Here is a 26,496-nt window from a genome sequence, read left to right on the forward strand (position 1 = left end):
ATCACTTCTCCACTGACCCCTGCAAGGACTCCTCTGGCCACAACCTGAAGGGCTTCTGCCTGGTGGCCTCTGATGTGCGGGGCCCTCTCGATAAGAGATGCTGCAGTGTGCACACGTGCTCACCACGGAGGTCTCATACGCCACATTAAAGACACCGGATTTTCTCCTTCAGGCCCTGGAGAGCTGTCAAATGATTTCAAGGAAGGGCCTGGTGTAATCAGACCTGGGTTTCACATTATGTAACCATCATACGGTATTTTTCTCTGGGAAGCTGCTTCTTTATTGACCTCTCTGAAAAGAAAGCTCAAAGATGGAGTACATCTCCCCCTAAAAACTAGTGAAATATACCGAGGCAGTAGCAAACTGAGTCCAAGTGTGAGCACAAATAAAGATGCAAGAGTTGTCTCTCATCTGGGCAGTAGCCGCATGGTTGCCCAGAGAGAGGTAAATCTTCACAAGGATTTCTCTCTTTGGAACTTCTCTGAGAATCTTAACAGGGTGATCAGTGTCTCTGGAAAGGAATTAGTTGGAGAAAACCTCTGAATAGTGAAGAATCTGGTGGGTTGAGTGGCTAAGGGCTGAGATGACCTTTGTCCTAATGGACTCACAAAGTCTTCCCCACCTCTAAATACCTCTCTCTGGGGAGGGGGGGAGGCATTTAAAGCACTCAGTACTTACCTGTGCTATAGTACTTAGGGCTCTATTTTATTTATTTACTTTTTGAGTTTATTTATTCAAGTGATCTCTATACCCAATGTAGGGCTTGAACTCATGACCCTGAGATCAAGAGTCACATGTTCCACCAACTGAGCCTGCCATGCCCACTTAGGGCAAGATTTTAAGAAACTACCTGTTTACTTATCTTTCTCTCCCATTATTCTGGGTTAATTTGGAATAGAACTAGTCTTTCATTTCTCTATCATCACCGCCTAGCACAGTGCATCATTCAGAGAGAAAATACTTGGGTTTTGTTTTGTTTTTTGACAAATGAACATACGAATGATAAAAGTACGGACTTTATAAATGGAACCAGGCATGGTTATTCAGAGGAATAAATTCCAGGGAGATTTTGCAGGCTCCAGTCCCATGGATACTTAAATGTATAATGGTTAGGACTTACATAGGTATGCATAATTAAAAATTGATCTGCAGTGGGGGACTTCACTAAATGACCTTAGGGGATTCCTCCCAACTATGACTGGATTCTCCAAATCTAATCACATATAGTAAATCCAAAGGAAAGAACACACCAGATTCTAACAATCATTATGCAGTTCATTTTGTTGACAGGTATAGAGAGGTATTCATGGCACATCTACCTGGAGGAATGGGGACACAATGACAAAAAAGAACATGTGTTTGGGAATCAGATGATGTAGGGCGGCATCAGTAGTTACGGAATTAGTGCCCGAATAGCTGGATAGGTGAATGGGTGAGTGATTCCCAAAAGGTCATGTCAGTTGCCCAAGATCATACAATTAATATGAAATAAACACAGCAATTCTGATTTCCAGACCTCTATTGTGTTTCCACATAGAGGAAGAGGAAGGAAAGAAGGATTGATTCAAGATACTCCTTTTGTATTGACAGAATCATATGTAGTCTTTTCTGCCATGCACAGGTAATATATGGGAAAGCATTCAATTTAAGCCATAACCATTAGATACTTCTCAAGTGAAGTTATCCCTAAGTCAGAAATTAAGTGGGGGAAGACCTTAGTACTGAAGTGAGTTGGTTTACTCTATGCATTTTAATATATTTTTGGGGTAAATTCTTAAATGAAGAGATAATGCCTGATAAGCTGCTTAAATATTTGAATACCAATAATGAAATCATAATTAAATCAAGTAAAATGTAATAGTAAATGTCTATCTAATGTTGATATTCCCTCTTGGATTTCTTGGAATTTGAATGGATAAAATTTTTATCTTGCAATTCTTGGGATTTAGTTCAATATTTATTTCGTTATCAGTGCAGACCTACACATACTAACTAGTTTAATGACAATGAATGCCTGAGTCTTTGACTAAAGACAGCAGCAACATATCAAATGATTTTAATTAGAATAATGCAATTGTACTTAGGGAGGATACTCTAGTAGATGTTGGCATAGGAATTATAGAAATAAATGCAATTTCCCTCAGCCTGAGCCTGCCGTGTGATCTTAGGTAAGTCAGATAACCTTTCTCCATTCTATAGTTCTCATTTATAAAAGAGAACGTTGCTTCGTTAAATCTTTAAGTTTCTTTCGCATATTTAAGCTTTAAAAATTTCATATGCCTGTATTTTCTATAAAATGAATTCAAATTAAATGAAATCTAATAAATAATTTGAAGACCTAGCGTGCTCTGTTCACTGTGGAAAGATCTGGTATACGAGGATGGACGTGTATAACTTTTGCTCTATGAATGCTCACTTGTTCGCTCAGCGTGCAATCACTGATCAGCACTCAGTGATGTAACTAGTACAGAAATACATAGGTGACTGTTTTAGTGTCCTGGAGCTGCTCTAACAAATTGCCACAAATGTAGTGACTTAGAACAGCAGGTATTTATTCTCTTGTAATTCTGGAGGCCCAAGTCCAGCGTCGAGGTGTCCACACAGCTGGGCTCCCTACAGGGTCTTTCGGGAAGAATCCATTCCTTGCCTCTTCCAGTTTCTTCTGCCATCAGCTGTTCCTTGGCTTATTGCTACATCACTCCAATCTCTGTCCTTGTGGTCACACTGCCTCCTTTTCTCTGTCTCCCTTGTGTGTGTCTTATAAGGATATTTTTAATTTGATTTAGGACCCACCTGTATAATCCTGGACTGTCTTTTTTAAAAAAAGATTTATTAATTTATGTATTTGAGAGAGATAAATAATGAGCACAAGCAGGGGAAGGGGCAGAGAGAAGGAAAGAAGCAGACTCCTGTTAGCATAGAGCTAACAGGGCTCGATCTTACAACCCTGAGATCATGACCTGAGCTGAAATCAAGAGTCAGACACCTAACCTACTGAGCCACCCAGGTGCCCCAACCTGGATTATCTTCTCATCTCAACATCCTAACTTGAGAAGCAAAGACAGCAAAGATTCTTTCCAAATAGATTTTGGGGATTAAGCCATGGACACATATCTTGGGGAGCCACCATCCAACCTACTACAGTGACCAAACACAAAAACAACAAACAAACAAACAAACAAAATCATCGCTCTGCCCTTGTGGAGCTTATAGTCTACGAGGGGAAATAGACATTAAGCCAAAATATAAAATGAAATTATATTTTACATATTGTTATACATAGACAGTTTTAAATTGTAATTAGGTCTGTGAAGGGAAATTACAGGTGCCTTGAAAGATTTTAACCGAGGAAACTCCTTAAGGCTGGGAGTAAGGTCAGACCTCTAAACAAGTGACAGTGAAGCTAGCACCAGTGAACGTATAGGAGCTGGGGCCTGGGCTGAAGCTGCTGGAGACATGGGGAGATACCATTCCAAGCAGATAAAACATTACTTGCAAAGGCCTTGATATGGGGGTGTGTAGAAGGGCATGAAGGCCGCTGTGGCTGGAATATAACGAGCAGGGGGAGAGCGGAGTAAGTTGAGGCTGGGAGGCTGGGTCAGATCATGGAGGGATTTGAAAGCCTTTATCGAGACTTTTGGAAACTGAAGTACAATGAGGAATCATTGATGTGTTTTAAGTGAGAATATGTGAATTATGTTTTTAAAATGTTACATTGACACGGTTGGAGAAAGATCTGGCTATAGAAAATGAGGCACAGGGAAGCTGAAGTGATGGCTTTCAGTCTGTTGGTGGGACAGGCATTAAACAAATGCCCATAATAAAGGGATTCATAATGTGATTCAGTAATGCAGATGAGAGAACAAGTGATAGCACCTGGAACCAGACTGGGGTTCCTCCATTCCTTCCTTCCTTCCGTCCTTCCTTCCTTCCTTCCTTCCTTCCTTCCTTCCTTCCTTCCTTCCACTATCCTGTCTTTTTTCATAACTCCCAGTTAGATTGAAGTCTAAGCATTCCTAATTATGAAGACTTTCCATCTCTTCATAAGGTGCTCCTTATATGCTTTTGATTGATGACTGATCATTGGTGGAATTACCACCACATCAGCTGAATCACCCTTGAAATTAGTGCAGTGACAGGTGTCACATACATCTCTTTCTCTCTGCTGTTTATAAGGAGCTTAGCCTCTACTCTAAGAGATTATAGTCCTTATAGGGGATCCAGACGTGTGAAAAATGGCTCCAACACATGGTAGGGATCAGGATTTTAAGTAGGCACAACATATAAAGGAAGCAGAAAGAGAGAATGATGGGGGGGGGGCTTCATTTAAACTAGGTTCTACACATTGGGAAGGACTTCAGTACATGGGAATGGGGAAAAGTAATCCTGGAGGAGGAAATAGCCTGAGGGAAGGAATGGAGGCAAGCACGTAGAAGGCACGGTCAGGAAAAGATCCATCCTCTTTGTGGTTTGATCGGGGATATATAAGAGGATGCTGCTAGAAGATTATAAAATGAATCTAGATGAAACACAGAAAAATGAACTCACTTTAACCACTGAAGGAAATTTCTGATCTATGTGAAATTCCAGAGCCATGTTTGTTGAAAGGTATTGCTCTCCTTCACTCGGTCATCATGTCATTGTTGTCATAATCACCATTACTGAATTTTATGATTGTGTAGCCTTTGCAATCTCTCATTCATGACTTCATTACATTGATGGCATGGTTTGGGCAGAAGTAACAGAAACTATAAGCGATGCTGGCTTAGATGATCAAAAGGATACAGTGGCTCATGTTATTGTTCATGCGATGCTGACTTTAGACAGTGACTCCATGATGTGAGAGGATGAGTTCTTTTGGTCTCTCTGCTTTGACCTCTTTGGATCCAGCTTTAGCATAAGACCCGTTCCCTTTAGGAGTCTACACTGCTGCTTTCTGGTCCACAGGATATGTTTTTTGTCTCAGTTTTCCAGCAGAAGTCTGATTGGACAGGTTTTCTGCCAAGCCCTGAATCAACCATGCTGGTCAGGTGGATGGAGTCTGCTGACTGGCTTAGCTTAGGTCACGTGCTCCGATCCAGAGCTGAGGGTGAAGACAGCTTCTGAGAAATCACATGCTTCTCAACATTGGAACTGGGTTTTTAGAAAGGGAGAAATGGGCTGGGTGTGGGTGGGATGAGAGCCGAAGAGGGAACTGAAGAGTATCCTTTAGAGAAACTGGTACTATTATTGCCATTGTATAGTTGAGGAGTAGAGGCTCATAGTACCGTTGGTTTTAACAAAGATGAAATAACTCCCTTTCTCTAAGAAGATCATACTTGTTGAGACAAAAAAATTTACCTGGATATGAGAATTCAGAAGTGAAGTGATATTACTATCCCTTCTGGATAGACAGGACAGACAAGTGTCAAGGGCTGTGTGACCCTGAACAAGTTGTTTTACTTCTGGGGCATGTGTATGGTGTATGTGTGAGTGTATATATGTGTGTGTGGTGGTGTAAGTGGTGGTGTGTGTGTGGTATATGTGTGTTTGGTGGTGTATATGTGAGTGTATATATGTGTGTGTGGTGGTGTGTGTGTGTGGTGTATATGTGTGTGGTGGTGTATGCGTGAGTGTATATTTGTGTGTGGTGTGTGTGTGTGGTGTATGTGTGTGGTGTATGTATGAGTGTCTGTATGTGTGAGTGTATGTGTGAGTGTGTGTATGTGTGGTGTGTGTGGTGTATGTGTGAGTGTATGTGTGTATGTGTGGTGTGTGTGTGGTGGTGTGTGTGTGTGGTGTATGTGTATATGTATGTGTATGTGTGAGTGTGTGTATGTGTGGTGTGTGTGTGGTGTATGTGTGTCGTGTGTGTATGTGTGTCGTGTGTGTATGTGTGAGTGTGTGTGTGGTGGTGTGTGTGGTGTATGTGTGAGTATGTGTATGTGTGGTGTGTGTGTGGTGTATGTGTGTGGTGTATGAGTGTGTGTGTGTGTGTGTATGTGTGGTGTGTGTGTAGTGGTTTGTGTGAGTATGTGTGAGTATGTGTATGTGTGGTGTGTGTGTGTGGTGTATGTGTGAGTATTGTATGTGTGTGTGTATGTGTGAGTGTGTGTATGTGTGGTGTGTGTGTGGTGGTGTGTGTGGTGTATGTGTGAGTATGTGTATGTGTGGTGTGTGTGTGTGGTGTATGTGTATGGTGTATGTATGAGTGTGTGTATGTGTGAGTGTGTGTATGTGTGGTGTGTGTGTTTGGTGTATGTGTGTGGTGTATGTATGAGTGTGTGTGTGTGTGTAGTGGTGTGTGTGTGTGTGGTGTATGTGTGAGTATGTGTTTGTGTGTGTGTATGTATGGCGTATGTGTGTGGTGTATGTGTGAGTGTGTGTATGTGTGGTGTATGTGTGAGTGTGTGTATGTGACTGTGTGTATGTGTGAGTGTGTGTATGTGTGGTGTATATGTGTGGTGTGTGTGTGTGGTGTATGTGTGTGGTGTATGTGTGAGTATGTGTATGTGTGGTGTGTGTGTGGTGTATGTGTGTGTGTATGTGTGAGTGTATGTGTGGTGTGTGTGTGTGTGTATGTGTGAGTGTGTGTATGTGTGGTGTGTGTGTGTGGTGTATGTGTGAGTATGTGTTTGTGTGTGTGTATGTGTGGTGTATGTGTGTGGTGTATGTGTGAGTGTGTGTATGTGTGGTGTGTGTGTGGTGTCTGTGTGTGGTGTATGTGTGAGTGTGTGTATGTGTGGTGTGTGTGTGGTGGTGTGTGTGTGTGGTGTATGTGTATGTGTGAGTGTGTGTATGTGTGGTGTGTGTGTGTGGTGTATGTGTGTGGTGTATATGTGAGTATGTGTATGTGTGGTGTGTGTGTGGTGTATGTATGTGTGTGTGTATGTGTGAGTGTGTGTGTGGTGGTGTGTGTGTGTGGTGTATGTGTGTGGTGTATGTATGAGTGTGTGTATGTGTAGTGGTGTGTGTGTGTGGTGTATGTGTGAGTATGTGTGTGTGTATGTATGGCGTATGTGTGTGGTGTATGTGTGAGTGTGTGTATGTGTGGTGTATGTGTGAGTGTGTGTATGTGAGTGTGTGTGAGTGTATGTGTGGTGTATATGTGTGGTGTGTGTGTGTGGTGTATGTGTGTGGTGTATGTGTGAGTATGTGTATGTGTGGTGTGTGTGTGGTGTATGTGTGTGTGTATGTGTGAGTGTATGTGTGGTGTGTGTGTGTGTGTATGTGTGAGTGTGTGTATGTGTGCTGTGTGTGTGTGGTGTATGTGTGAGTATGTGTTTGTGTGTGTGTATGTGTGGTGTATGTGTGTGGTGTATGTGTGAGTGTGTGTATGTGTGGTGTGTGTGGTGTCTGTGTGTGGTGTATGTGTGAGTGTGTGTATGTGTGGTGTGTGTGTGGTGGTGTGTGTGTGTGGTGTATGTGTATGTGTGAGTGTGTGTATGTGTGGTGTGTGTGTGTGGTGTATGTGTGTGGTGTATATGTGAGTATCTGTATGTGTGGTGTGTGTGTGGTGTATGTATGTGTGTGTGTATGTGTGAGTGTGTGTGTGGTGGTGTGTGTGTGTGGTGTATGTGTATGTGTGTGTGTATGTGTGGTGTGTGTGTGGTGGTGTGTGTGTGGTGTATGTGTGAGTGTGTGTATGTGTGGTGTGTGTGTGGTGGTGTGTGTGTGTGGTGTATGTGTATGTGTGAGTGTGTGTATGTGTGGTGTGTGTGTGTGGTGTATGTGTGTGGTGTATATGTGAGTATGTGTATGTGTGGTGTGTGTGTGGTGTATGTATGTGTGTGTGTATGTGTGAGTGTGTGTGTGGTGGTGTGTGTGTGTGGTGTATGTGTGAGTATGTGTATGTGTGTGTGTATGTGTGGTGTGTGTGTGGTGGTGTGTGTGTGGTGTATGTGTGAGTATGTGTATGTGTGAGTGTGTGTATGTGTGGTGTATGTGTGTGGTGTATATGTGAGTATGTGTATGTGTGGTGTGTGTGTGTATGTGTGAGTGTGTGTATGTGGTGTGTGTGTGGTGTATGTGTGAGTGTGTGTATGTGTGGTGTATGTGTGTGGTGTATGTGTGAGTGTGTGTATGTGTGGTGTGTGTGTGGTGTATGTGTGAGTGTGTGTATGTGTGGTGTATGTGTGTGGTGTATGTGTGTGGTGTATGTGTGAGTGTGTGTATGTGTGGTGTGTGTGTGGTATATGTGTGAGTGTATGTGTGGTGTCTGTGTGTGTGTGGTATATGTGTGAGCGTGTGTATGTGTACATGTGCTGGAAAGTAGAGATAAGGGGAGCACCTACTTCACAGGGTTGCTGAGGGGATTAAATGAGACATTTACAAATACAGGTGACCAAATGACTTTCCCATTCATTATGTGCTTAATCTTAACAACATCCAGGAAAGTAGTTGAGGGCATCCAGTCTAAGAGATGAAATTCCTGAAGCCTAGTATGGTTATTAGCCCAAGGAAATGCCAAACCAAAGTCTCATGATTCCAAGCTTTACCGACCTCTCTTTCCACTACAGTGTGCTGCTGCTTAATGAGATCCCCAGCTCTCTGTCTTTTCGCCTTGCAGATAACAGGAACCACACTGAGGGAACTACACATGCAAATTATTATTAGCATGAAAACAGGTAATTATTATTTTTTTACATTTGCATCATCACAGATGATCTTTGCGTTAGACATCCTTCAGCAATGAATGACTGCACCAGAGGGCTTGTGGTTCATTCAGACAGTCATTAAGTCTAAATAAGAAATTCATTTACTGTCACTCATGTTGCTTAAACAATGCAAAGCAAAGAATGACTACAGAGCCATCTGAGATTGTAAGAGCTAGGTAGAAGCTGGAAATCACCTAGCCCAACCTTCTGATTTACATATGAGCAAAATGAGGGCCAGCATGAGGAAGGTCACACAATTAATTAGTGGCAGAGATGAGACTAAACCCATTTTCTTTATTTCTATACCAAAGCCTTGCCATTAAAGCATGAATGCTGATCATCTGACTGCTATTTGGTTAGGAATTCCCTGATTATTTAAAACACGTTGAGGACATAGCATGGAGAGACACTTAAAGTGCTAAAGGTTCCAAAGTGAAAATATATTAAGAATCTTTCGCAAATTCCCTTGTGCTGTATTAATTTTATCTCGATTATTTCTACCGTGTACTTGTGGGGGAAAAACGGGTATCTGTATATACTGAATGGTCTCATTTGAGTCCTGCCAATGTAAAGGTATGAAGGAAAAACATTTTACATTAAAACAGAGCAAATTGCTTATGGTAACCATTGCATAATGAAGGAACACAATGAAGAATTACAGTTCAAATTACTTATCAGGTCTCTTCCATTTTCTAAGTTTTTAAAGTAGAAAATTGCACAGTATAATTACAGTAAGTTAATTTGCATTCATATTACAATTCAGTGAGCAATTACATTCTTTTTATTTAAAAAAAATATTTTATAAAGTGTGATTTGCATCAGTACATTTCCAGGAAAGAGTGGTGACTTTTTCCTTGTGAGGTTTTCATACAAATTCAACCACACAGCCTAGACCTCCCAGTATAGAGTTTTATATAGCCTCTTATTGGCTTTCTGGGACAGGGGAGAAAACCATTTGAAGTATAACTGTGGTTTCAGAGCTTTTTGAGAAAAACTCTCCAGGGAATCATAATCTTTTGGGGTTTCGAAGGAGAACGTAAAGGTCTTATTGCTCAGGATTCCATTCCTCCATTCACTTCCACAACCTGGAGCTTGAATTTGTCTATCCAATTTCTGCTAAGCCATCATCCAACCTATAGTTGATTAGCTCCGGTGCCAGGAAATTCTTTACCTTCTGGTGACACCCACAGCATTGCTGGACAGTACTTTTGTTTTGTGAGGGGTACTCTATTTTGGCCTGACCATTCTTGCATTATTGTATTTTAAAGGATACTTTAAACACACACACACACACACACACACACACACACACACACACATATCGCTTTGGTAACATAACCTAGAGCACTCTTTTTGTTGAGAGTGTAACATTTCATTTAGAACTTGCAACATTAGCCCAGATATCTGCGTTGGGCCACATATGGAGTGGTTCCCATAAGGATTGTGGGCTCTGATTGGCTGCTCCACTTCCTCTGCACTTGCTCTTCTAACATTTTTGAAAGTAACATGAAATAAATATATATTGAAATGCATAGATCTTAAGAGTAGTTTGGCCGGTTTTGGTCAATGTATTTGCCTATATAACCAACACTACATTAAAGATAGAGTATATTCCATTATTCCAGAAAGTACCTTGTGCCCCTTTCCAAACAACCCCCTTCCACAGAGGCAACCAGTGTTCTGATTTTTCTCATCATAGATTTAATTTGCCTATTCTTTATTTTCACGTAGAAGGAATCATAATAATGTTCTTTTAGGTGTCTGGTTTCTTTCATTCAATATTTTTAAAAGATTTATCCATGTTGCTGTACTCTTGAGTAGGTAATTCTGTTTCTTGCGTAGCAGTATTCCACTGTATGACCAATCCACAACTTATTTATCCATCCTCCTGTGGAAAGACATTTGTGTTGTTTCCAGTTTGACCTATTACAAGTAAAGATGCTATAGACCTTCTAATATATATATATGTTTGTGTGTATGTGTGTGCATTACGTGTGTGTGTGTGTGTGTGTGTACTTGTTTTATTTATCAGGGGTAAATCCTTAGGAGTGGAACACCTATAAATGTCCAAAGAATAGATGTATGCTTAACTTGATAAGAAAGTGCTGGCTAGTTTTCCAACACGGTGACACCATTGTACACTTTCACTGGAAACATGGGAGTTCTACATCCTCACCAGTCGAATGTTGTCAGGCTTCCAAAATTTTAGCCGTTCTACTGGGTGTGAAGCGATATCTCATTATGGTTTATTTGCATATTCTTTATGATCAAAGATGTCACACACCTTCTCATGTGCCTATTGGCTATTCAATATATCTTTCTTTTTTTTTTTTTTTGGTAAAGTGTCTGTTCAAGTGTTTTTTCCATTTTGATTAGGTTGCTTATCTTTTTATTATTAATTAATAGGGGTTGTTTATATTTTCTGGATTTAAGCCCTTTGTCAGGTATGTATTTTGAATATTCTCTCTGGGCTTGTGGTTTACCATTAATTTCCTTAATGCTGTCTTATGATCATCACATGTTTTAAATTTTGATAAAGTCTAATTAATTATATTTTCTTTTATGTTCAATGATTTTTTTGTCTAAGAGATCTGTGCATACCTCTAAATCAGGAGGATCCTCTCTATAGTTCTTTTCTAGAATCTTTACTATTTTAGTGATTGTATATTGTTCTATATATGGTGGAAGGAAAGGATAGAGGTTATTTTTTTCCATATGTTTGTCTATTTGTTCCGATACCATACTTTAAAGACTTTTCTTTCCTCAATAAATTGCACTGGCACCTTTGTAAAAAAAAAAAATCAATTGACTACATATATGTTGTTCTATTTCTGGATTCTGTAGTCTGTTCCATTGATCACTTTATCTATCCTGAATGCTAAGACTGTACTGTCTCGATTATTGTAGGTTTATAGTAAGTCTTGAAATCGGATAGGATAAGCTTTCTAATTTTGCCCTTCTTTCTCAGGATTGTTTTGGCTATTCTAAGTTCCTTTGCATTCTTACATACATTTTAGAATTAGCTTGTCAATTTCTTGAAAAAATGTGGTGGCATTTTTATTGGGTTTGTACTAAACGTATAGTTAAATCTGGGGAGAATTGACATCAACATTGAGTTTTCCAAAGCATGAATATGGTAAGGTTCTCCATTTATTTGGGTCTTCTTTAACTGTTGCCCTTAAAATTTTGTAAGTTTTGGGCAGAAATCTTGCATGACTTTTGTCAATCTACTCCTACTTTGTGACATGCTCTTATAAATAGCATTTAAATTTTTCATTTTCTGTTGGTCTGACTGTGTAACTTTGGGTAAGATATTTAAACTGAGTTTATTTTAACCTATAAAATGTGAATTCATGTTTTCCTCAGAACAAGGCTAAGTATAAAAATATACAAATAGTTTTTTGGGGTTCTTTAAGTATTAAATTGGATTAATGTATAGAAAGTTCATAACAATACATGGTATATTAGAATTCTTTTGGTCAAAAGTGGGAAAAAAAAACACCTAACCCAAACCTGCTTAAGTAATAGAGGGAATATTTTGGCTCATATTGAAAAATCTGCGGGGGGGGGGGGGGGATGGTAGTTAGCTTCAAGCATGACTAAACCAACATTCTTTGAGTTTCCTCATACATCTCTATTTTCTCACCTCTTAGTCTGTTTTCTTCTCTGTTCGTTTTACTCTCTGAAGGATTTTCTTTTTTTTAATTCTTTATTTAAATTCAATTTAGTTCACATACATTGTATCACCAGTTACCAGGTTAGAATTTAGTGATTTGTCAGTTGCATGGAACACCCAGTGCTCATTACATCACGTGTCCTCCTTAATGCCCATCACCCAATTCTCCCTCCCCCCCCACCCCCCCCCCCAACTTTCCCTCCAGAAATCCTCAGTTTGTTTCCTAGAGTTCAGAGTCTCTTACGGTTTGCCTTCCTCTCTATTTTCATTTTATTTTTCCTTCCCTTCCCCTATGTTCATCTGTTTTGTTTCTTAAATTCCACGTACGAGTGAAGTCATATGGTATTTGTCTTTCTCTGACTGATTTCTTTTGCTTAGCATAATATCCTCTAGTTCCATCCATGTCGTTGCAAACGGCAAGATTTCATTCTTTTTGATGGCTGAGTAATATTCCATTATATATATATACACACCACATCTTCTTTATTCATTCATCTGTCGATGGACATCTGGGCTCTCTGGATATTTTGGCCCTTATGGACATTGCTGCTATAAACATTGGGGTGCATGTGCCCCTTCGAATCACTATGTTTATATCCTTCAGATAAATACCTAGTAGTGTAATTTCTGGGTTGTAGTGTAGCTCTATTTTTAATTTCCTGAGGAACCTCCTACTGTTTTCCAGAGTGGCTGCACCAGTTTGCAGTCCTACCAACAGTGTAACAGGGTTCCCCTTTCTCCACATCCTCGCCAACACCTGTTGTTTCCTGAGTTGTTCATTTTAGCCATTCTGACCCGTGTGAGGTGGTATCTCATTGTGGTTTTGATTTGTATTTCCTTGATTTCTGAAGGCTTTTCTTATGGAATGGGTTCTTACAGCTACCAGCTTACGATCTCTCTGTTTTCTGGGCCAGTGGTAAGGAGAAAGCATTTTCCCTAGTTGCTCTAGCAAAAGTACACGGGTCTATTGGACCATTCCTGAATTGTGGCCAATGGATGTGTTGCTCCTGTCGATCCCTGGAGCTGGGAGTTGGGTCAACTTTACCAAATCTAAATGGAAACAAAATCATTGAATGGGGGAAATGGTGTTTCCAAATCTGAGTGGTGTTTACAAATGAAGGAGGAACGGGAGCAGAGAGGCAAAAAACCAAATATCTGTCCTAACTTGAACATAGTAGCCATAGAAAACATGACACTGTATCCTATGGCATTCTGATTTTTCCCTGTTCTCGTACTCCCTAGGCACGGGAAACTTGGTCTTTCTGATAGCTTCTAGTCTCCTGTTTTCAAGCACTAACATCATCTTAAGCTCCACTATATGAGTGGAAAAAAAAATTGGGGTTTGTATTGGAACTTAAGAGCCTTTTGATGATCGTTTTAGCTCTCTGCTTTGTTTCTACTGTGCATTTAGCTAAAAAGAGCAGATTGGTGGCATAAATACAATTGCAGTGTTGCTAGCCTCCTCCACCCCCTCCTTGAAAAAATAAAAGAAGGGCTATTTATAGCAACCGTAAACCAGAGTCAAGTTTAATAATAATACTGCCACACAACCTTTCCCTGGAATCAAGAAAGGCCAGCATCATAAAAAAAGGGACCTTCTGTTTTGATGAAGGCTTATAGAAATTTCTTTTCTTTTTTAACCTCAGAAGAGAAATAGCATCTTACTTGAGTACAGGGCATAGAAGAAACGTATCTGCAATGTGGCTAATGTAAGGTCTGCAAAATATTGATTCCTGCTTTTTAAAAAACTCTGATCTCTTTCACAGTAAATTCCAAAGTCCTGAATATGGCAAACAAGACCCTTTAAAATTTGTTTATGTTGCTTCCCTATATATAGTCAACGATATCCACTCCCCTCCACCCCCCTGAAAGAATTTGCACCTTCTCTTTTCTTGGCCTGAAATACCTTTCCCTGCTTCATTTGGTTATTTGGTTATCTTTCGAGATGAATCACTTCCTTCATGAAGTCTTTCTAACATCCCACTCTGTGTTAAATGCCCCTATCTGCTGTCCCCCTAGCATGCTGTACTTACCACTACCATAGCATGTATTGGAATGCAACATAATGATGTATGGCCTTCATGTGCCTCTGAATTGCTTGGGAGTAAGTTTTGTTTTTGTTTTTTTTCTTTTTGTTTTCTTTCTTTGCCAATGCCGAGCATTATGCCTGGTATAGTGTAGACAATCAGCAAACACTTTTTGAATAAAGGAATAGAATCCGAATGTTAACATGAACTTGAACGAAAGGGTCTGTGCGAGGCTTATATACTTTAGGTATTAACCTTTGAAATTTTGTGCATTCTATATGCTAGTATATTTGAACACATGATGTCTCTAGTAAGCTGGGTGGAAATGTTCCTACTGAACATTATTCAAAATTTTATTAATTTGAGAGCTTTATGTGTATAGAAATATTAGCATATACCTGGCATATGCAAGCACTAGGAACTATTTGATAAACAATGGCTATGTAATAATTTGTGTTTGAAACTCCCAGAGCTTATGGCACAAATATATTTATTTATTGGAAAAAATATAGGAATAAACTGAGTTTTAAATAATATATAATACAAAAAATGAGCTACTTTCCATTCCTTTCATTGGGGGAATAATTACTGCTAATTGAATTTATGATTTCTGACATTTTGTTTTACTTTTAATCATGGGTCAATTTTAAACAGGACTCATACAGGCTGCCCCTCTGCATAACCTGAGAATCAGGTGCATCGGGATGAATTATGTGAAGTTCAATAAAACTCCTGTGCGCCAGTACACATTAAAAGGGATATTTCTCTCACTGGGCTGTCATGAAGATTAGATGAGTTAATGTATGGAAAACACCCAGAACAGTGCCTGGAACATAATTAGTGATGCATACATCTTTGCTGTTCTTCTTATTACTTTGCTGTTTCTCAGAGTAGATGGTAAAGGATTGTTTATTGATTTTTTTCTTTATGCCACACTCAGTAGAAAGGACATTGTCAATAAAATAGAAGAAAAGAAAACAATACCCTTTTAGGTGTGTTCTTTCTTGATATGTTTAGCATAGTAACTTAAAATAGTGCTTTAAGACTTGGTTTGGTTTAACCCAGAAGACTACTAGCGTCTTCACCAAGTGCTTGGTGAGCAGCTTGTGGGCAGTTACCATCTATATATTCCACTTTCTTCCAGCCTGGACTTGGGAACTGCTGCACCTGTTGCCCCTGTTGGATGTAATGGGAATTTGCCCAGTCTCTATGGTTGACCTTGTTCAACATTGAATAGAGAGTTTTACACAATCCTCTTCCATTTCTATTATTTGGCCAACTCAGTCTCCTGCATTCCCTTCAAAGTCCTTAATCCTAACCCCATTTGAAAACAGAAATCCCAGGACCCTGGGATCATGCCCTGAGCCGAAGGCAGACGCTTAATGACTGAACCACCCAGGTGCCCTGTGTTTTAGTAATCTTAATAGAGTTGCCTGGTGAGCCTGAACTTCCTACTAAATGAATCATAAGCTTTTGGTGGCAACTCTTCCCACTTCCTAGAACTTCGGAAAAGTTGGAGAGACTTGAGCCTCTCCCTGGTTCTTGCCTTTAGATGTCCTGGTCACATCCAGAAGTGGATAGAAACAGTGGTACCAAGGGTGGCACCTCCCTCCTACCTTGCTGGGAGTTTCCTCTGATCAACCGTTCTCCCAAGATTGCATCCTGCCAATGACCTCACCAATTTTTTTTGTCTCTATGTTAATTGCTATCTTTTCAGGAGGAGCATGACAGCCTCCCTTTGCTTGGGCTTCCATTTGTACAGAAGCTGTTATTACGGAATAAGTTTAATGGGTCGTGAATTTTGTGCAGAAAGGGAGGGTCTCTCGATGACTTTGTATGTACCAGCTATGGACCTATTGGCTCCACAAGGAGTGCATTAGGCTAAATATTTTTAGCCCATTGACTCTGGGGGTAATAACCCTAAATGCTTCATTAAATTTTCATGGGTGAGTGACAGAAGCTATGAGGGGAAAACAAAAAACAAAAACCCCAAATCCGCCACATTAGGTTTATTATTACACAGCTGGAGGACAGGAGTGTGGTCCCTAAAAAGATAAAAATAAACTTTTTGAGGAACTGTTGCCTGCTTCTTCCTTCCCTTTTTCGGCCGTGCTCCAACGGCAACACTTGATCTGATTTTTTCCTCTCCCACATCCGGCATTCTGGCATCTGGAGACAGGTTATACCACGACAGACATTTACTGGAGTTGAACCCAATCTCAGGGTAGAAGATTTTCAGACCAACGCAGTATTTTCTGCAACTTGGCAGCTTTGTAAACTAGGGCCCCAGGGCGGGAGCAACTGTGTCCTGGCTGGGGCCTTCTCCGTGCAGGTCGCGTGTTCGACTCGAACCTGCAGATTGCCTTCTCCCGAGCATCCTGAGAACGTGCGTGGGGCGAGCGAACGGGCCCGCATATCCTCAGGGGCGTGAGTCCCTTCCTAGGACTGAGGGCAACGTAACCGACGCAAGCCTTCCCGCTTCCCCTTGCCCAGTTTTTCCTGGGGAGCCTCAGTGGAGACGCAGGGCTGCCGAACCAGCGTTGGCCGCTGGGCGCTAGCGCCCCCTCCCGCGAAGGGGCGAGGGGGCAATGGGCCCTCGCCGAACCCGCCCCTGGCTTGCCCCCGGGGGCACTCTGTACTTGGGAGTGCGTAAGTTTGGAGGCTTGGACAAAAGAGTCGACCCCAGGGGAAAATGAGGGAGGTCGGGAGGGCGCCGCTGCTGCTCCTGGTGGTGGTGGTGGCGAAAACCACTGGCTACTTTGTGAAAGCCGAGGCTGGGAGCTTTGACCCCTTCTCTCCCTCACGCGCTCCCCGCGACGCGGCTGGGACGGGCACCCCACGCCCCTGGCTCCGCTCGCCTCCGTCCGCGCCGGGATGCGGAGTGAGCGCAGGGGCTCCAGAGGCGCGACCGCGAGCCGCGGCGCCCCCGCTCGCTCGTTCGCTCCCTCTGCCTCCTCCCCGTCGCCGTCGCGACTCCGCTAAGCTCTCGGAGCGCGCTCAGGCGGCGCGGAGAGCGCCGGGGCGGGAGCGGGAGCCGAAGCCGGAGCAGCGAGGCCCGGACGAAGGTCGCGCCGCGGGGCGGCAGGGAGGCGGCGGCCGGGAAGCTGGCAGGTGAGCTGGCAGGTGAGCTACGCCGCGGGGCGCGTGGCGGGCGCGGGGGCGGACGGGGCGGGGGCCGCGGGAGGAGGCGGGGCTGCGCGCGGGGCGGTCTCCTCCCCCTGCGCTGACGCTGGCCCGTGGCTCCCGGGGAGGATGGACCGAGCGCGGCGCTCGCCGGGGCTTCCCCGGGCTGGAGAGCGCGCCTGAGTGCCGCCGCCCGCCGGGCATGGGGAACCGCTTCCTGCGCGGCTGCGGCAGCGGAGGAGGATGCTCGCGGCGAGCGGAGGTGAGGCGCTGCGGGGGCCATCGCAGCCCCGAGTTCAGCGCGGGCAGGTGCCGGGGGAGGAGGGGACCCGGCGCCGGACGGCTCCGCCGGGGCCCCAGGCGCGGAGGAGGGTTCCTGGGGCGCCCGTCGTGGGAGTTTGGCTGGGTTGTTGCGGGGATGGCGACTGCAGTTTTCCGCCCGCTCCCTCCTCTTGCTGGGGGGAAAGGAGCGACCTCTCCTTCCTTCTGGCTCTCCCTCACCACCCTCAGTCTCCTTACTTCTGACCACGCGCGTCTTCTCTCCAGACGTCCTCACCCCAAACACTCGTCCCTCTCCGAGACCCCCTGCTCCCTCCTCCGTGCCGCCATCCCAGCTCTATCCTCCCCTGAGCCCTCCCTTCCACTCCAAAACCTCCCCGGTGCTCCCGAGCCCATCTCCCTGACTTCCTAGCAGCGTCCCCGGGCCGGACCTTCTTCCCTACTCCTCCGCAGAGCTACGGCTCTGCCCCGAACTGTCGAACAAGCGGGTCTCTCCCACTAACCCCTGCCTTTTCTCAGACACCCTCAGAGCTGGACCCCGCGTCTCCCCGGACCCCAGCCCTTCTTGCTTCTGTCGTCGACTCAGTTCTCTGCCGCTCCCCCTCTGTCCCATTTCCCAGGCTCCCAACCGCCCGGATACCTCTTCTCCCTGGCCCGCCCCTCACGGTTTCTTCTCCAGACTCGACGCTGTGCCTGGGAAGCAGAGCTCAGGGTTTTTTGTTTTTGTTTTATTCCCTACTGGGTAAACTTTAAAATCCCCGTGGTTCGGTTCATAAAGAAGCCCTAACAGGAGGGCTCAACCGCTGAGAGAACCTGGACGCAGGGAGTCAGAGATGGGGGGAGGTTGTGTCGCGCGTCGGAAAGGGGCCGTGGGATGAGTGTACAAAGTAAATTTTAAAACGAGGTGGTTGCTGCAGCCGAGACTTTCCTTCTCTGGCTGGTTTCGTCCCGCGGAGTATTATTGTGACCCCTGGTGGGAGGGCGCGTCTTTTCTCTTCACTTTTTAAAGCGCCTTTTTTTTTTCCCCCTTGGTGGTGCTGGTGACCGGACGGGGGTGGGGGAAGAGCGAGTCGGCACGAGGGAAAGCTGCTTGGAGAGGCTGATGCCACTTGGCTCCTGCGTTGCTTGCTCCCGGACCCGCCAGATTGTGTATGTTTCACTCTAAACTACTCGCCACCCCCAACTGCATCACACAAGTCCTCATTGTTGGGGGTCTGCCTGGGCACTTCCGCCTGGGCTGGGAGAGTCTGAAGGAATGGGGGTGGGGGTGGGGAGGCCGGGGCGCTTGGCGATCGAGCGCTGGCTGTAGCTGAAGGAGCGGCGGCGGCGGGCGGAGCGGAGAGCGCCTCGGCGCGGGCATCCGTGCGCTCGGGCGAGTGTCGGAGAGCGTGGTTGCTTGCCCGCATGGGTCGGTGCCTGTGGGAGCATTTGGAGGCCGACGCACGACTGGGCTTAGGTCGGTTAGAAAGAGCCGCGAGGGGAAAGCTTGCCGAAGCGAGTGTGCCTTTTGCTGCCCGGGAGCTTAGCGGTCAGGCGGTTGGGCGGTCGGGCGAGCGAGTCCTCCGAGATGGATGCTACTAACGCCGCTCCAGCGAGTTTCCGGGACCCGAGCGCGAATCTGCTATCGCGTCTCCCGCCCTCCTCTCCCCTCCTGCTGGCCGGTTTCACGCACTTTCACAATGTTGATGGTTTTGGATAAAGGCCTTGTGGGGGTTCCGCTGACACTTCATAACACTTAACATGTTTTCAAGTAATCATATAAATTAAAGGTGGCTTACGTTCAGAACCCCCTAATTATCCGGTTCACGTTTGTACATTTATGTGCCAATTATAGGTCTTCAGGGAATCCGTAAAATTATAAACCATCCCCACCCCCTGAATTAGCACGCATTGTTTTTATTATCTCAACGATGAGTGATTCTGGATGGAACCCTGAATTGTACAAGCAGGAAGATAGATGTGCGGGGGAGGGGGGGGAGAGAGCTGGGCCGGAGTAGGAACACTCCACAGCACCCCCCTCCCCCATCTCTCTCACTTCCTATCCTGACAGGGCTTGGTGACAATTCTGGAACCTGAAAGGGATCAAAGATTTTCTTGATTTCCTATTGAGAAGGGCAACCTAATCAAAGCTGTATGAAAGTCAACTTCTAAGTAATCAGAAATTGTCTGCTGATGTCCTTGATTGAAACCCCAGCATTCAAATGGAGTATTGAAGAACTCGCAGACATAGCTTTTGAAGCGCTATTGTTCTTTTCCATACACAGAGGCCCTCATAAAGGTTTAGGGAGTTCAAAATGCTGTGATTTGAAAGACTGACATTGTAACTATTTGGCGACGCTGAGGGGATCGCAGGGATGAGAGCAGAGGCCGAGGTGGGAAGTGCAAACGTGTTGCTACTGTCTTGGGAGCAGTGCGGCTATCAAGTGGGAATTCAGTTTTAAGCATCAAGTTGGCAATTAAATCTCTTCCTAGAGCCGATTTAGAGGATGATTTTTACTAGTTTTTTTTTTTTTCTTGGTGGTTCGCTTAAGGTCTGAGTAGGCATATCTGAAACATTTAATCATGTTCATTGTATTCAACAATAAAATCTGAATAAAAATTACTTATTGTTGATGAAGCTCATCTCGCAAGCTGTTTCACCGCATGTTTCATTTGCAAGACACACCATTGTGGGAGGCTGTGGGGAAGAGACGAGATCACTTATTGTTCTTGTTCTCCTCCCCAGGCCGGAGAGGAATCTGCGTCCGCACTCCCCTCTGCCCTCCAAAGTCATTTGGGGGATTTGGCTTGGTACCTGATAGGGCCCTTCCTAAAAATTGCATTTGGTGGTTTTCGGATGCCTGGAGCCACCCTTCAGGCAGATGAAGAATCTAATTGAAGCAGCATTTCATTTTGATAATTCACTCAAGTCAAACATTTTGGTTTTTGCAGGAATTTAATCCCTCTCTCAAGCTAATAAAGCTAACAAAGCAAGAAAATCACAGTTTATGTCTTTTAGATGGCACTTAAAAAAGTTGCATACATTGAAGGCTGTTGTCAGGAACTTTCAATGTTGTTTAGGGCTTACTGTGACAAAGAATGTGCACTGGTTAAGTTAAGTAATTGAGGATAAATCACCTGACCTCTCAGAACCTCTGTTTCATTATTTGCAAAACAAGGACGGTATTATCTACACATATGTTCTTTGAGTAAATTTGATAGGGAAAACTGTCTCATCTGGCACTTTGACATATAACAGGATCTCAGGGGATTGGTAACTTTTGGTCATAGCATGGAGTCCTGCTAAGGAGAGAGGATATTTGGAATTGGAAGGCCAGGATCGAATCCAGGTACTTTCTGACTGATGTTCGGTAAGTCACCTCTCTTATTAATAAAAAGAAGAATAGTTTACCTTTTTGGAGCACTTACTAAGAGTCAGGTACCCTTTTAAGCACTTTGCATGCATTAGTTTATTTAATCTTTAAATAACCATAGGAGGCAGAGAGTTGTGTTCTCATTCCTGTTTGATTGATAAGCAAACAGCCCGCAGAGAGTTGGTAACTGGTCAGAGGTCACAAAGCCAATAAGGTATAGAACTAGGGTTTGTTTGTTTGTTTTTTATAGAGAGAGAGTGCATAGGAGCGGGGAGGGGCAGAGGAAGAGGGAGAAGGAGTGAATCTTAAGCAGGCTCCACTCTCAGCACGGAGCCCAGCGTGAGCCTCAGTCTCACACCCTGAGATCCTGATCTGAGCAGAAATCAAGAGATGACATTTAACCAACTGAGCCACCCAGTTGCTCTTAGAACTAGGATTTAAATCCAAGCTTTCTGGTTCCAGGGTCTGTCCTCACCATTGCTGCCTCTGAGTGGAGGGGTGATCCCAGCTATCTCTCAAGGAGGTTGTAAAACTTAACAGGAAGAATGGAATAGACTTCCTGCAGGAGCAAGTTGTAGATTTTGCCCAGGGTCAGATGCGGTAACACAACATGAGTGTTGTTCTGTTATCAACAGGGCATTGGGCTGGTGGTAGACATTTTGAACACTAGCGACTTCATAACAGGTATTGGTCAGTATGTTCACATCCGTCTCTGCTGTTGAAGTATTCATTAAGTAGGTATGCAGAAATTGCATTACTGCTGTTTGTTACCAACTGTGATAAGCAGAGATTCTTAAAATTAAAAGGTGGCATAACAGGTGGTTAAAAGTCTGGACTTGGGTGCTAGACTGCCTGAGTTCAGACCCCACTTCCTCCAGCCCTGCCAGCTGTGTGGTTTTGACCAACCTCTCTAACTTCTCCATGCCTTAGTGTCCTTTATAATAGAACAACGTACCCACCACCTAAGATTGTTGTGAGGATTATAGGAATTAACACTAAGTGCTTAGAACAGTAGTATGTAATGCTATTTAGCTAGGAATGTTATCCTTCAAATGAAAGCCACATTCTTCCCTTTGATAATGAAAAGGTCTCTGTCATTGATATCCTGAGGCCTAAGTATCCTAACAGTATCTGTTTTTGTTTTTATTTTTTTCCTAACGGGAAGATAGGGAGAAAGAGATACAGTTCAAGATTTCAGGCAAAGGCTTTGTGTTTTTTAGCTTATTGGAAATATTTCCTTGAATATTTACCTTCTTTTTAGATACCCTTTGTGAAGGGAATTGGGAAGTACATATAATGCTAAAATCTCCATGGAATCGCCCTTTTCAGTAACTGTTTTGAGGAAAATAAAGTGTTTGATTGATTGGATTCTAGTCATAGAATAGTCAACTCTCCCCATTTACAGATTGGAAAACAAATCAGGTTGGAGGAAACACACAGCTTTACAGCTGAGAGACACCATTGGAGGAAACCCAGAATTCTTGGGCTCCTTGTCCATTGCTCTTTCCTCTGGATGAGACTGTCTCCTATACCAGGATAGAGAAGTAGCCTGGAGTACAAATAAACCTTGAGGCAAGGGGAGGTATTGCCAGACTAAGAGCAGGAGCCAGTTAGATGTTCTGTACTAAAAAAAGTGTCCAATGGGAAAAAAAAAACCCTTCTTCTGGTTAAGTACACTTATGTCCATGAAAACTAGCACTGATTTCAGTTAATGAAGTGCATATCAGGATATGTTACACACACACACAGACACACACACACACACATCAGTTAATGACTCGAACACTTCTGTGAGGTTGAAGAGCAAACCCAAATGATTGGGTTTCTTTTTCTGTGAGATGCTCTTTGTATTTTTCTTCCACTTAGTTCTCGGATGTGGGAAGGTTTTGGTTCAGGAATCATAAAACTCCTCTGGCTTCTATTTCATGAAATATGCAGCATATTCTATTGAAGGGAAATCGCCAGCTTGCTTTTATTATTATTATTATTTTTATTTGAACCCAACATATAACCAATCTACAATGCCAGTGGGGGATTCTCATAAAGAGAAAGGAAAACAAATAAAATTCTGCTGAATAGAGCAACTCACAGCTAAAATGATACAAATTTTGTGATGGCCAAGATGGGTTGTTTAGCTTAGAGGATGAAAATGAGAGGAAGGTGGTCCCAGATAGATGTGATAGTTCAGGGTGAACCCCAGTCCCTGTTGACCACCAACAGTGAGTCTTCCAAAATCGTCAACCTCGTATGATGGCTCTGAGATCCAATTTCTGACTCTCTCGGTCAGTCTCCGTGTTTCTTGACTGGGCGCTTGTGATCTGTTGGTCAGCCATCCATCAGTCAGTCTTCCTCTCCCCCTCTTTTGTCTCCTCTTGTTTTTGCCTCAGAGTTTGTCTCTCTTTCAGTCTTTGGATCGGTTTGTATCTATTCTTGTTGGTGTCACATTTGGTAGTCAAGACTGAAAAGCTGCGAATATGTCTTGGGACTATCTGAGAAACTGAGGAAGCTAACTAAGGTCATGCACAGAGACATCACTTCTATGGCCATTTAACACATAATTGCTTGAGCACCTACTTCGTGTCTGGCTCTGGCTCTGTGCCCGGCAGTGTGAACAGTACCATGATGCAAGGGTGCAGTCTCTGCCATCTAGGCACTCTGCCTCGTGCATAAATTACTGCCACAGTGTGTGATACAGTACAGAAAATATCTGCACAGCACTAGAAGCTTCCAGAAGAGTAATTTATTACATCTGAAGAAAGGAAATGGTCCCCAGGGGAAGGCTTCAAAGAAGAGATTCCATTTCAGCTGGAAGCTGAAGGTCGACCAAGAATTTCTCAGGACTTGAAGGCATCCAGACCGGAAGAACTGTGTGGGCAAAGATAGGTGGGCATGAAGGTTCATCGTTGGTTTGGAGACAGTCATAGTTGGGGTGGCTGTAAAGTACAATATGTACCCGAAATGGATTATTTTGTAGAGCATTCTCCAGATTGTGTTGCAAGGAATGCTAGGGTTCCCCAAGATGGTTATGAGTATTTCAAAAGAAAGAACATTCAGAAGGAAAAAAGTTCTAGGCCCCCAAAAGCTTGAAAAGCATTGAATTACATAACTTACTAAGACTTGGTATTTACTGACATATTAAAGCTTCAGAGTTTTCCTACAGGTATAAAAAAAAAAAAAGAAAGAAAGAAAAAGAAAACTCATTGAAATCATTATGATCTTCTAAACTTACTTGCCATAGGCCCCCTGATTTCAAGGAGCCCTTTTTAGTGTCTTATGAGGTAGAGTGGGGAATGCGTTTGTAGGTAATCATTTAGGATTTTTACGAAGAGGAGTTAATTTTATCATAAAAGTAATACGTGTAATTTGAAATGTAGTATAGTATATGTAAGACGTACAAAAAAGTATAAAAATACAGTAAAAGCAGTACAATAAAAAAAAAGTACAAAAGAGCTGAGTACATTCAGCTTGAGAAATAAAGCCATGTAAATACAGTCGAAGTCTCCTTTCTTTGATCATATCTACTTCCCCTCTGCCAGAGGTAATCACTGTCCTAAATTTGGTGTTTATCATTCCATATAATTCTTTTGAATATTCTTTTTGGGAGAAAAAGAATTCCACTGAATTCTCATTCAGTTTCTAGCTAGTCACTACAGAGATAATAAGAAGTAGTTGTTTTGTATAGGAATTTTCCTGGAATAAAGGACATTTATAAGCTCTTAAGAAGGAAATGTGGCTTCTCCTTCTAACAGTGTCTGGAATGTAGTAGATGCTCAATGCATTTCTGCTGAATTGAATTGAATTAAAAGTGTGTACTCTCACGTGGTACATTAAGTTCACATGGTTACAAAGATTGGGGTAAAGTAATTGTTTTTCATCGACAGTATTGAAATTCTTTGTGATCAGAGATCTTGAAAACATTTTTTGTTGCTTTTTATTTTGTTTTGTTTCGTAACCCGGATCTGTAAATGAATAGTAACAGCTATTGACTACAAGTCCTTTTCATGTTTTCTTGACATCGTTTGGACTCATTAACAGTAACTGCTTACCCAAATCTGCCCTATTAAAATAGGTGATTCAGTAAAACAGCTATCCACTTCAATAACAGGAAAAATAACTCCACGTGCTTTCAATCAAAAAGGATATTTGTAAATTACAACGTAATTAATTACTCAGTACCCAGACACTAGATACTTTGAAGGTTTATCCTTAGGACCCCAAGAAATGACTTACTTGTCAAGTAACAGGGTGTAACATTAGGCACAGTGATGTCAGCAGAAGCATCGCTCTTGATACATGTGAGGGACATCTTCTTGACAAAGCTCCATCTGAAACTACGTCGTAGTTGGGAGACATTTTCCCTTTATGTTATCCTAGCCCGTATTCATGAATTACTACTGTTTACTTGTCAACATGTAGTGAATGTTGGAATATTGCGGGGGGATGCATGGTAGAAAGAATGAAAAGATAAAGTGGAAGACCTGTAGGCTCAGTGCGAGGACTCTTTTTTTGTGCTAAATCATGGTTGTATGGGAGATAGTACATTAGCTTTTCCCATGGGGCCGGATGTTGATCACGGCTGACATTCCACCCCCATGATTTTCTTTCTTTGATTTTGCTGGTACTGATTTCTCTCAGTAGTTTTGGGAATAGTAGTAAAATTCCAGGAGATAGCAGAGTGAGAATCAGCTTTGGGTTCGAATGACCATCAGCAGTGCAAAGAGTGCGCAGAGGGTCAGGAAGAGACACCACAGACCGCCATCCCCTCGTGATTGCCCAGGATCCCTGTGCACCAGGATGATGGCACATGCTGGTGCTTATCTGGAATTGGAGGACACATTCAGAGCAGTATTATATGCATGCTCACAAGTTCTAAATATAAAGCACAACCATTCAAACATTAAAATTAAACCAGAAGTGCCAGTAATCCAATTGTGGATGAAGTCAAAGATGGGCCAACCATATGCTGCATCTGAGCCATGGTGTGTATTGTTAGAACATAGTGAATGCAAAAAGGTTAATGTAATTTATTCCTTTGGGAAGCTGAATAGATTTATAGGCCACATAGAAGTTGGATTCTTGCCAACCTTCTGCTATCTAACTTAGTAATTTTAATGTAGTTGAATTTATCAATCTTTTCTTTTATGGTTAGTACTTTTTATGTCTTGTTTAAGAAAGCCTTTTTTTTTTTAACCCTGATGTCCTGAAGATATTCTCCTTTATTATCTTCTAAAAGTTTTATTGTTTTGCCTTTCACATTTAAGTTCTGTAATCCACGTGGAGTGTGTGTGTGTGTGTGTGTGTGTGTGTGTGTGTGTGGTGTGCGGTAGTAACTTATTTTATTCCTAATTTTCTTCTGTGTAGAAAAGAGTCATCCAGGCACTTAGGGTCAGTTTCTGGGCATA

At 42.9% G+C, this 26,496-nt stretch overlaps 1 protein-coding gene across 3 annotated transcripts in view; it reads left to right on the forward strand.

Moving 5' to 3' along the window:
• The window catches only part of DAB1 (DAB adaptor protein 1), a 1,098,018-nt gene that overhangs the window by 691,584 nt on the left and 379,938 nt on the right, over positions 1 to 26,496 (forward strand). Inside the window, exon 1 of one of the 3 annotated variants that reach the window (XM_057310635.1) lies at positions 17,590 to 17,724. The exons of the other annotated variants lie outside the window; for them this stretch is intronic. The gene's annotated coding sequence lies outside the window, so the exon portion shown is untranslated. Of the gene's footprint in view, positions 1 to 17,589; positions 17,725 to 26,496 lie in introns of those variants that run through there. 3 annotated transcript variants of the gene reach the window in all.

The sequence above is a fragment of the Ursus arctos genome, unplaced genomic scaffold, assembly GCF_023065955.2.
Source record: "Ursus arctos isolate Adak ecotype North America unplaced genomic scaffold, UrsArc2.0 scaffold_12, whole genome shotgun sequence".
NCBI classification, from domain to species: domain Eukaryota; kingdom Metazoa; phylum Chordata; class Mammalia; order Carnivora; family Ursidae; genus Ursus; species Ursus arctos.